Here is a 12,146-nt window from a genome sequence, read left to right as displayed (position 1 = left end):
TTCCAAGGTTCTTCCTCAGCGTAGGTGCAGTAATAATCCCACCTCCGGCGTGAGAGGGCAACAAGGTAAGAGCGTAGGTTTGCCCTCTAACCTGTCCCCAGGAGACCTCGGCTGGAGATAGCAGCCATCAGACATCGAGGACCGCAGGGGGAGAATCCTCTCCACCCCCCCTCCGCCCTCTGCCTTTGTCTCTAATATGGAGCAGGGATAGCAGGGGCCGCTGCATTTTAGAAAAGCCCTGTGTTTCTCCCATAAAAACCACATCTATGGCCGTGGAGAAGCTTACACTGTAATCCTGCATGACGGATTGAGTCTGCCACTGCAGCACTCTTCCTCGCTTTTTTCCCGTTCCTTTTTTCCCTCCAACTTAAACTTCTGTGGTAAGTGCAGACGTATATATATTCGTCAAATACATCGTGGTGTGCGTGTGGGCGCGTACACGTCTGCATAATGCGCTGTGTACGTCTGTGTGCATATTTTGCATTCATTTCATCCCCTCTTTCTATATAAACAATATATGGCAGCCTTTAGATTTTGGGTTAAAAAAAAATTGCACCAACAGTCAAGAGAATGAATAAATAGATGTCAGTGGCAGGGAATGGAAAATAGGCTTCCCCTTTTTTTGCGAAAGAACAAAATGTAAAATATACCGTCACACAGACTTGCACAGTACAAGAGAATGAATCCCAATGGGAAGTCGCAGTGAATTTGAGTGCTGGAGAGGTATGTAGATGAAGCTGGAATTTGTATCCCGGGCTCATCGCATGGATAACATCGCTGCTAGCAATGGCCTCTAATATAAAGGACATTTATACACTCAAGGATCCATTCTATTAGTACCGCTCTGAGGCTGATTTCCCCGTCCTTATCCATCTATCCTCTTGTCACTCAACCTGTATGTCTCGCTTCTTCTTCCCTGAGCATCCACTCAGTATGTTGTTGTTTTTTTACCTCTCACTCTGTTTCTTAATCCCCCCCTCTCTGTGTGGGGGTATTCAAAGATATTTCTGTGGCATGTGGTAGAAGTTATCACCCCATCTATATCCCTCTCTCTCTATCTCTTTAATCTTCCTTAATCTTCCAGCCCAGAGTGAAGTGAGAATTAGTTTCTCACTCTCCCTCATCAATCTCTTGCACCTCCTCTCTTCCACCTCCTTCCCTTCTCCTCCGTCTCCTCCCCCCCCCCCCCCCATCTCTGGCTCTCCTCCGGATCATCCTCGCCAGCTGCTTTCCTAATCCTCCGTCTTGCTCAGTTCTTCTCCCCTCTTCTCCCTCGTCTCTCCTCTCACTCTACCTCATGTCAACAAAACCGCAGAGGTCATTTCTGATTCGCCCTGCATGTCTCTCTTTTTCTTTCAATTTCCACCTCTCGCTCTTAGATATTTTCTCTCTGGCTCTCACTTCAAAAGGCTCTGGGGACTTTCACATTCAGCTCAGCCTGTTAACCCTGAGCCGTGTCCTTACCTGCTTGCCCTGTCTGTCGAACACAAAAAAACTCCAAAGCAAAGCAGATGTTAACACCTGCGAACAACCACGACACTTGAAAGCACCAGGAACCAAACAAAAGAAAAACAGTAGTAGTTAAGGTCAAATTCAATTCAGCATGAAATCTGAAATGTTTGCTATTGAAAAAGCAAAATGTATTACATGCAGGATCGCGTTTCTGTTTTTCAAAAAATAGATTTTCGTGTCTAACCTTTTCAGGATTCAAGTTATGATGAATTTTGCTGATTGTATTCGATTGCACTCAGACTCCCGCGCTACCCTTCAGAGCGCAGCAAACACTTATCACAACCATCGACAGAGGCACCAGGGTACACTGTTGGGGGGATACAGCACCACGGAGAGGAATTAATAAACTGCAAAGTTAAAGGCCACAAGAAGAAACTGTCACCTTTAGCACATCAGCTCAAAAATCCCAAAACCTATATATTTGTTCCCGTCTTTAGTCTGATGGGGCCCATTTGAAATCATTGGTCTGATTAGAAACACATTTAAATTAATTTGAGTGTCAGAGCTGTGTTGTAGGAAGAAAAACATGTTGTCAAATACGCACCTGATATTATTTTCAACTTCAAACCTCCAGTGGAACATTCTACTGAGCTCAGGGGAGCAACAGTTGCAATGCATGAGCAACCACCAGTATAATTAGATGCATTTCAAATTCCGAATATGTGGCTTTTTTCCCCTCATAGTTGTGCCAATAAATGTCATTTGTGGCCCAAAAAAAGCTCTTCCACTTAATTAGCAAAACGCCTTGGCCACAAGTGCTATGGAGGGAAAATAACATCCTTGTGCACTAAACGTTTCTCGCGCTGAACCTTCTCTGCATCATTAAACTTCTAGATCTTACTAATAACTAATGGGTTACATTCAAAAAAGAATAAAGGCCAAATTCTTCAAGCTACAGAGTTGACTAACTATCTAAGTTTTAAAGCAGGACCACGCACTTTCACTATGAATCACGCTTTGATTGCACATAAGCCACTGTGCCTCACCAGAGGACATTCATTTACATTTTAAAATCCCAGTGGATTGAGAGCGACAAATGAATATTAATTCCACTCTTTCTCATTATCGGGGCGGCATAATCATGATGAATGCTATCCTGCGTCAAGTAAGCCTTAAGGATTGAAAAAACAAAGAGGCTGGAAATGCTGTGCATCGAGAAATTAGTCCAAGTAGATCAAAAGAAAGGAATGCCTTAGAAAAAGTGCTTTTCAGAACTGGACATAATTAAGAGTGCATTGAAATGACATTCATTGCCAAATTGTGAGCAGCATTTTAAAGCCATGCTGAATTGCCAGGCTACACTGTACTTTAAGCTAACTGCTAATGCCAACAGGCTCACAATGTTAACATGCTGATTTTAAGGAAGGATAAATGTACCTAAGGATTATATTTCATTCAAATTCCACCAGTAGTTTCTTAGAGGTTTCACAAACAAGTGCCCTGCTGCTAGCATACATATATGGTTCAAGGCTGTAGCAAAACAGGCTACTTGTGCTGGTTGTAAACAATCTTAATAGCATATTAAAATCTCTGACAATACAGCACATGTTGCTCCACTTGAGATAAATATTCTGAATCCTATTTGAGTTACAAATTGTCTCCAGAGACCTTGATACTGTCTGTAAGAACTAGCTACTGGAAATCTGTACTTCTTACTGTAGTTACTGTGCACTCATCTGCTCTGTACAGAACATCATTATTCTATAGTTAAAGAGAAACCTTGAGCCAAGGAATGTATGAGAGTGGAGGATGTCAAGAGTCAGATGAAGGCAACAAAAGGCATTAATACAGGGAGCAAGGAATGAAAAAAAAAGAAGAAAGATTAGCGTGATTGGGATAAACAGATAAGGAGATAATGCACGTGGTTAGAAGCAACCAAGTTAAAAGATATAAGGATAAGGGGAAAGTGGCAGTTGATACTCCCGTTTTCTACCCTTTTTCGTGGGGGGGGGGTGAGATGAGTTAATGAGAGAGAAAGATGAAGAAGAGATGAGAATCACACTAAGCTAAAATGGATAAGGGCTGCGTACATGAATGCTAGGTCAGGTTGTCGCCGTAATCAGGAGTGGATTTGCCTGCTGCAAGGCGCGTCTTAATAAAGTACAGCTTGAGGAGTCGGGTTAATCTGTGGATAGTGCCACTGAAAAGAGAAGGTGCTACTCATTAGCATGCATGCAACAAAGCATGAGAAATCACATTAATCGCAGGGAATGCTAATGACAGTGATTGGTGTAATCACAGCAACACGGGCGGGAGGGGTGAGACAACAGGAGGTCAGACATTTCTCTCGTTATTATTCTTTCACGTTATTCCACCCCAGCTGATGTGGATCCTCGGGGAAATATAATGCCACTTTGTTGCACATCTGACTGCCGCTCTTGGAAGTTCCGCCAACAGCCCATTAATCAGGATGACTGGCAAATATCGGGCTTTTATAATCTGATTTTGACAACTTTGTCACTAGTTTTGGAAATCAACATTGACGGTGTAATGAGTCAACACATTAAGACATCCCACATCACTGCTACCTTCCGGCTGGTACTACTTTTCAGTATTCAACTATTTATGTAATGACTGGATTGCAAACAAGCTTTTGCTGAGTGTGTGTAGGTGTGAACTGCGTGCGCGATCGCTAACAGCTACCGCAGTAATAAATGGACTGCGGGTAGCATTCCCGAAGGTATAACGGAGCTATATCCACAATCAAGGCAATTAACCTGTATACGTCTGCAGGGATCTCCAGCTGTGGGGGAGACTGCGTTTAACACCGTAACCTACCAAAGTCTAGCTGGTGGAGGGCATCTGTTCGACAAATCAGCAGAGCTAGAGTATGTAATCGCGTTTCACACCACGCTAATCACTTCAGCCTAATTTACCACTGCTATGAAAACATTCTTATGCTCTATTAAGGGCGAGCAGACGAGGAGGGGGGGACTCAGAGAGACAGAGGGAGGAGACCGCAAAGCTGTGTGAGTGGAGCGAATAGGGAAAATGGAGAAAGCAACATTGTGAACATGTCCAAAAAGGACTCAGATTTGTCTAAAGCTCACTAATTCAATCTTGGAAATCCGATGGAGTGACTGAGCCAACCTTTTGCCCTCCTTCCTCCCCCTCCCCCACCCCCCCTCCAGCAAGGCCCCTCATCTTCACCATTTCTCTCCGAGCTCTCAAAGTCCCTAATCCGGCTTCTGATAGCAACACCCCTGCAAGGAGGGAGACATCAACACAGGGGCTGGGAGAGGGGAGCGAGGAGAGTAGCATGAAGGTGGGAGTCTGTAAAACAGAAGGGAAGACAGGCTTGTAGAAAGAAGAGGGGTGAGGGAGAATAACGGGGGATTGTGCGTGCAAAAGAACCCAGTCTGTTGGTCGCATCAAATTCCTCTTTAATTAAAAGTCTAAATCCTTCTCACTTTAAAGCCCCTTCTTTATAATTAACACTCTGATCTCACCCCCTCCTCCCTCCCCTGAATCGAAAAAGAAAAACAATTAAAAACTTTTGCGATTTTGACTTCAAAACCCATTAATTAAGAATCGCCAATGAACAATGGTGCAATACTGAGGCAGACCCCCATTTTGCTCATTAGCCGCTGGTTAATTGATCCTAACGGCAATGTTTACCAATGGGACGCTAAAGTCGAAAACATTATCATTTTACCTCGCCTAATTGCAGTCTTTAAAAGAGGGAGGCCGAAAGGGAATATCTGGATGTTCGAGATCATAGGGAAAGTGGTTTTCAGACGCTCCTCTGTGGTTTTGTCTCCGAGGATTCCCATTTGTTTTATTGCATTTATAAAAGGTTATGGGATATTCAATATTACACACCTAAGCAATTTAGCTCGAGAATTAAACACACAGGGTATAGAGCTGCAGAAGCAGGAGATGCTGTAACTTCGAGTGGTCAGATATCAATGTAGTGGAGTCAGTCGTTTTCAGATCCCAGCACTGGCCAGACTAAACTCATCCATCAAAACTCCATTACCCAAGATCCATCATAACAGCTCCCAGAAGACCGAATGCTTTTATATTTCAGAGGACCATAAATACACTTACAACTTCCTCAGTATTAACTTTTCTTTTGGCACGCTTTCTCAAAACAATTTTGACTTTTATTTCCTCCCGACTTGGTCTCCCCTGCCTCCCTTCACCTCAGGTCGGGGGACGGCTAATGAAAGGCTGCTCTCAGAGGAACACGGTAGAGGAATATCACAGTGTTTCTCAGCCATCTCACCATGAAGCCTGCTATGAAGAATTCAGGGCAGCTGCTGCTGCAGCCACCAGTCTGTCATTAAGCCACCTCAGGTGCAGGCCCATGTCCTTTCTTCTCCCATTATTCAGTTCAACCCCTCTACCTCCAGTCTCTTCTCCTTTCCAGAGGTGGGAGAAATACTCAGATCTTGTACTTAGGTAAAAGTAGAAATATCACAGTGTAGAAATACTCTGTTAATCTGTTATATTCAAAATGTTATTCGAGTAAAAGTACAAAAGTATTGCCATCAAGATATATTTTAAGTACCAAAAGTAAAATTACTCATTATACAGATTTGCACATTTTAGATTAATATCTATTACATGTTTTGATTACAATTATTGATGTATTGATGTGTTTATCAAGCTGTTTCAAAGGTGAAACAAAAAGCTTGTGAATTTACTCAAGATGTAACTAACTAACTCTTATTTAAGTGTTTATTATATTGTTTATCATTCATCTAAATCTGCATAGTTACTAAAGGTACTTAATACTGTAAATGTAGTGACGTAAAAGTACACGATTAACCTCTGAATTGTAGTGGGGTAGAAGTACAAAGTAAAACAAATTGAAATACTCAAGTAAAGTACAAGTCTCAAAAAATGGTACTTAGTTACTTTACACCACTCCTTTCATCAGAATCACATGTGCCTCCTTCTCTATACTACATTACAACCTTATTTCCATTTCCTCCTTCCCTACTCTCATTGCTGTACTTTTTTGTTCATGTAAGACAGAGAGTGGTTTGACCCTGATTAATAAATTCCTCCTCCCACGATGGAGTGGAATCAAGGTGCAGATGCTAAAATAGATTTTTTCGCAGTTATGTTTTCTTTCAGCCTGTTTAATGCCAGCAGAGGGAGAAAGGGCATCAGAAAAGCCCGTTGCGTTATTAACATGAGTGATGATGTCGTTAGCGTGATCCCTGGACCTGTCTCATTGCGTTGCAGGCATGTTTGCGGTGTGAATTTGATTAGCAGCTATGGATGTGGAGCCATTACACTGCTAAATCAAGTCTGTCAAAAGGGCAAGGCGCAGATTTACCACCGTCTTATGTTGACCCACAAATTCACAGAGATAAATAGAGACATTAACACACCTGCAGGCGCAGATCCCCACCTGCACATACACCAAATAAAGGCTCTCTTATCACATTGTGCCCAAGATGTGCCCTCATACAAGATATCTTGAAACATTTATCTGCTTTCTTTTGAAGCATCCGTCGACTGATATTACAAAAAAAGAGAATTCTTACTGACCTAGTAGTTTGGAGATAGCTTTGGTTTTTGTCGCAGTTTGGAGGAACCACAAAAAGCCCTTTTTAACAGAAGCCACCTCCTCTGGTTATAGTAAAAAAATGCACAGGTGTAAATAATTAAATGAACGATGGCTGCATTCCATTTAGCTTCTTTACTTTCAAGGCTCCATCTACAATGCTGGCTCACTGTCAATCTCACTGGAAGACATGAACAGAACAGAGATGTGTTGGCCTTATCAGTAACACCTGTGCTTTTCCTAATGTTCTAATGTCAAAAATATAAATACACCACAGGTGATTATGGTTGCGGTACTCACAGCATTAGAAAGCGACTTGTCAGCCAGGATCTTTAGAGTATGTGGATAATCACAGTCCTCATGTTGAACTATTTTTATATGGATTTATGTTTTTGTTTTTTTATGTTTTCTGTGGATTTCATTCCTACAGAAGAAATTGTTCATAACTGACAGTGAGTTATATGGATTATTAGTAAAAGCCCTGTTTTAGCATTATTAAGTCGAGATTTTTTTTTTTAAACTGCCTTTTGACCCTTTTAGATCACACCCTGGTCCTATTCTGCACCCATATAAGAATGCGAGGAAAAGTAAGCAAAAAACGATTTCCTCATATTTCTGTATCACAATCCAACCACCTTTTAAAGCAAATTATAGCCTGTAAAGCAAATTATAACATGTGCTAATTTATGGTAATACCTACCAATTTCAACAAATAATATAATGAAAAGGTAGGTGTGTATCGAGCTTCCAGTCCCATTTAGCTCCATAAGCTATTAGCTTACACACCATTTAGGAACCAATCAAATGAGAAATAAAGTAGCTCTGCGATTTCTTCTACGCCACAATCAGTTTCCATTCATTGATTTGCTAAACATTTATGAGCTTGGAGTCGAAACATATAAAAAAAAATGTATCAACTATGTGAGTCTCTCTTTAGTGACCAAGCTAGCGCGACAAAGAATTGGGGAGCTAATCTCACTGATAAGTGCTAACATGTTCCGCACTTAGCTTACTTAGCTTACTAGCCCTGCTATAAGTGACTACATCACAGAGACTCGAGCACCACATATTCACAAAGAAGCACGGAGCAATGTGCTGTGCCACTTACTGGTGTGACAGGGCCTCAACTGGGTCACTGAGATCAGAAAGAGATGTTGCTGATAAAGGTTTTTACAAATTAATTTTTATACAGGAAAAAACGTAAAGACGTAATATGTAAACCCACCTTTAGAGAATACCCACCTTGATTCAAGCATAAATATCCGAATTGTGTATTAGATCAATTGAAAGAAAAATAAGGTGTCAATCAAAAAACAAAGCAAATATATATGTTTTATGTGCACAGGGCGCCACAAATAAGAGAGCCATTTACCTCCATTGTGTTTGCATTAAAGCAGAAATATGGAAACTTCTGTATAAAAGAAACCATCTATATGGTAAGTGAGAAAATGAGTCTATTTTTCCCTTTCTTTGCTTCCCTTTGTCTCATGGCACTCCCATCTCTGCTTTATAACCCTAATTTCTCCTTTCTTCGTCACTCAAACAGAATATGTTCAATTATTTATTAATCTCTCCACTCAATAATAATGTCCTAATTGTCCACGCTTCTCTAGCACGCCTGGTCACACTCCTTCCAGAGCACTCACTGGGCAACTGCATTTCACACTTTCCACTTCAACTCGTTTTTTTCCTCCACTTTCTGCATCTCCTTCTCTATGCATTTACACTCCCTCTCTCCCTCAAAGGCACTTCCACTGCACTCTGTTCTCTTTTCTCTGTGATTCTCTTTCTTCCCTTCAACCTCGCCGTCACTCCCACCCTCTGTCCATCCTTCTTTATTTGCCTCCAACTCTCCCGCCCACCTCCAGATCGTGAAGGCTGGCTGCCAGCGCCCTTTTTCATTCAATTAAGTCCCGAGTGTTGCTGTTATTGTTATCGCTAATAATGAAGGCCCTACGTCTAGCTTGCTGCCAGGCTGTCAGAGGCACGATCATCATAGGCACCATCCCTCATCTCCATCTCCGGCAATCACCGGCGTTATTACTATCATCTGATGAGGGGAGGAGGGCACACACGCACTGCGACTCACTATGTGTGTGTGTAGACAGAATGACACACGAAGGGGGTGGATGGATGGATGGATGGAGGGCCTGAGGAAGAAGAGAGTGAGAGATATGGAATTGGAAGAAAGTGGAGGACAGTGACAGTGTGTGTGTGTGTGTGTGCTGTGTGTGCGTGCGTGCGTGTGTGCGTGCGTGCGTGCGTGTGGTTGCTGGTAAGGAATGTGTTTGGCTGGTTTGTAGGTGGGTGTGTGAGTGAGTGTGTGTGTGGGTGACAAAAAGAGACAAAGCTAGAAGGAGTGATGAGATTATTATGTGAGCGAGGGTGATATGTGCATACACGGCGTCTGTGCGTGTGGGTGGATGTGTGTGTTTGTGGCAAAGATAGCCGGATTGGCAGGCAGGGAGAGTTGTTGAGTGTGTAACAGGAGAGTGAAGGCCCCTCTAGGCTGTTGTTGCATTTTGAATCCGGGACGCACACTGACATGAATGTAATTGGTGGAAACTACTTCGGTTTGAGCTTCCTTGGAAATGGAGACATAGTAGTCCTCTCACTCTCTGTCTCTCTCACTTTGTCTCCGCCTCTGTCTATATACTCACTCCCCCTCCCATTTGCTCGTCTTGCTTTATGTATTGTCGTACCTACTCATGTGTAATATGAATGCCCTTTGGTGCTATTAGAGTACTTCATTCACAACCATCGCTTTCCCCAACTCTTCTATTCTATTCTATTTCGGTCCCACAGATTTGCTTAGCCTGTGTGTAAATGTGAAACCTTGTACCTTTCCTTTGACCTCGGCTGGTTATGTATACTCTCCTCCTTTTACTGGTTGACCTCCGCTCATGGGATATTGACCTCCCTTTTTATTATGCTCTAAAACCAATTACTGGTAAAAATGTATGGCCTCCCCTGGCATCTCCATTGGGTCGCCAATTCGCCCATGTCTCCCCGCACGACCTTCTCAGAGCCATACGGTACCGATAAGGTTCACAACGTTTTGGAGCCACATCAAAATAAATGTAAAAACAAAAATCAAGATTCAAAATGTTCATTGTTATGCAGATGATACCCAACTATATTTATCAATCAAGCCTGATGAAATTAATCATCTAAATAAAATTCAAGACTGCCTCAAGGACTTAAAAACGTGGATGACCTTAACCTGTTTGATGTTAAACACGACCAAAAGTTATTGTACTTGGCCCGACGAATCTACGAAACAAATTATCTAAAGATATACTAACTATGGATGGCATTAATTTGGCCTCCAGTGAGACTGTAAGGAATCTTGATGTTATATTTGATCAGGATTTATCCTTTAAGTAACGTCCACATAAAATCAATGTCAAGGACCGCCTACTTCCATCTACGTAACATTGCAAAAATCAGGCATATCTTGCCTCAAAACGATGCAGAGAAACTAGTCCATGCATTTGTTACTTCAAGGCTGGATTATTGTAACTCCTTATTATCAGGGTGTACCAAGAAGTCAGTCAAGTCGCTTCAGCTGATTCAAAATGCTGCAGCTCGTGTACTAACCAGAGTTAGGAAAAGGGACCACATTACTCCTGTTCTGGCTGCCTTACACTGGCTCCCTATAGAACACAGGATAGAATTTAAAATTATTCTTCTCGCCTACAAAGCCCTTAATGCTGCGCCATCTTACCTTAAAGAACTCCCTACTGTCCTACTAGGGCATTGCGTTGCTTTTAGAGACTCTAAAAGCAAGCGTTGCTTTTAGAGACTCTAGGAACAACCAACAACTTGTTGGTTGTTCCTAGAGTCTCTACAAGTACAATGGGAGCCAGAGCCTTTTCTTATCAAGCTCCACATTTGTGGAATCAGCTTCCAGTTTGTGTTCGGGCGGCAGACACCCTATCCGTTTTTAAGAGTGCGCTTAAGACCTTCCTTTTTGATAAAGCTTATAGTTAGGGCTGATTAGATTCAGCCCCTAGTTTTGCTGATATAGGCTTAATTTGTCGGGGGGCACCTTACTTCTTCCTTCTCTCTGTCTATACCTGTGTACTCTCATGTTCCGAATAACCCAGCTTCCCCAAAATGTCTTTCTTTTTGGTGTCTATATACCGCATGGATGATCCTGTTGCTGCGGTCCTGTGTCCTGGATCGCGAGTCCTGGATCTTGAGTCGTGGCTGTGGTCCTGGATCATAAGTCCTGGATGGATATCCTGGTGGATTCATCTTCCTATTATACACACATGCATTTCCAAACATTTGGACTACCTATGTTGCAAATGTATTATCTTTTCAATTTACACTGAAGCTGAGTTTTCTCTAAAAATTTAAATATTTAATTTTAACAGCAGTGCTCTCTGAACTCAGAACAAGTAAATGAATATGCCTTTTGTTTTTCTGTCTTTTTAAGAAAATAACCACAACTGTGACAAAGGTGATTATTTCGGCAGTGCCAGCATTGGAAGCATGTGGGCCTTGAAAAGGTCATCAAGAGCCAACAGGTTAGGCTGCCAATTGTCATCTCGGACTATCGGAATGATGACACTGTCTTTCGTAGTCCAGACCACAAAGTAGCCTCTCTTGCAGTGACGGCCCGNAACACATACATTCATCCACTAATGATATGCAACAGACAAAAGCTAAATGTTAGCCTGGTATTGACTTCAGTTATCCAGTGTTCGTGATCAGTTGTGCAAAACATTTAGCTTTTGTCTGTTGCATATCATTAGTGGATGAATGTATGTGTTCTGTTGATAGGTTATAGACTTTCTACTGTTCTCAACTGTTTTTCACTTCAATTGGATAGTCCTAACACATGCCTACAAACGCTTAGTGGAGAACCTACTAAAAGTATACTAATAGTCAACTGTAGATTAGTTGACGATCAACAGATAGTCTACTAAACTCTAAAGTTGCTTATCTGTTGATCATCAATTAATGCTTAATGTAATAGTCAACTGAATCTTAGTTGCTTATCTGTTGATCATCAACTAATGCTTAATGTAATAGTCAACTGAACTTTAGTTGCTTATCTGTTGATCATCAACTAATGCTTAGTTACTATGCAACTAAACTTTAG

The 12,146-nt window shown here is 41.9% G+C and overlaps 1 pseudogene; it reads left to right on the top strand.

The window, feature by feature from the left end:
• Positions 1-10,149: 10,149 nt before the first annotated feature.
• Positions 10,150-11,026, top strand: LOC104945535 (uncharacterized; annotated as a pseudogene).
• The last annotated feature ends 1,120 nt before the right edge of the window (positions 11,027-12,146 follow it).

The sequence above is a fragment of the Notothenia coriiceps genome, unplaced genomic scaffold (assembly GCF_000735185.1).
Source record: "Notothenia coriiceps isolate Sejong01 unplaced genomic scaffold, NC01 NC01_scaffold00000339, whole genome shotgun sequence".
NCBI classification, from domain to species: Eukaryota; Metazoa; Chordata; class Actinopteri; order Perciformes; family Nototheniidae; genus Notothenia; species Notothenia coriiceps.
This window is presented reverse-complemented; position numbering and strand designations above follow the sequence as displayed.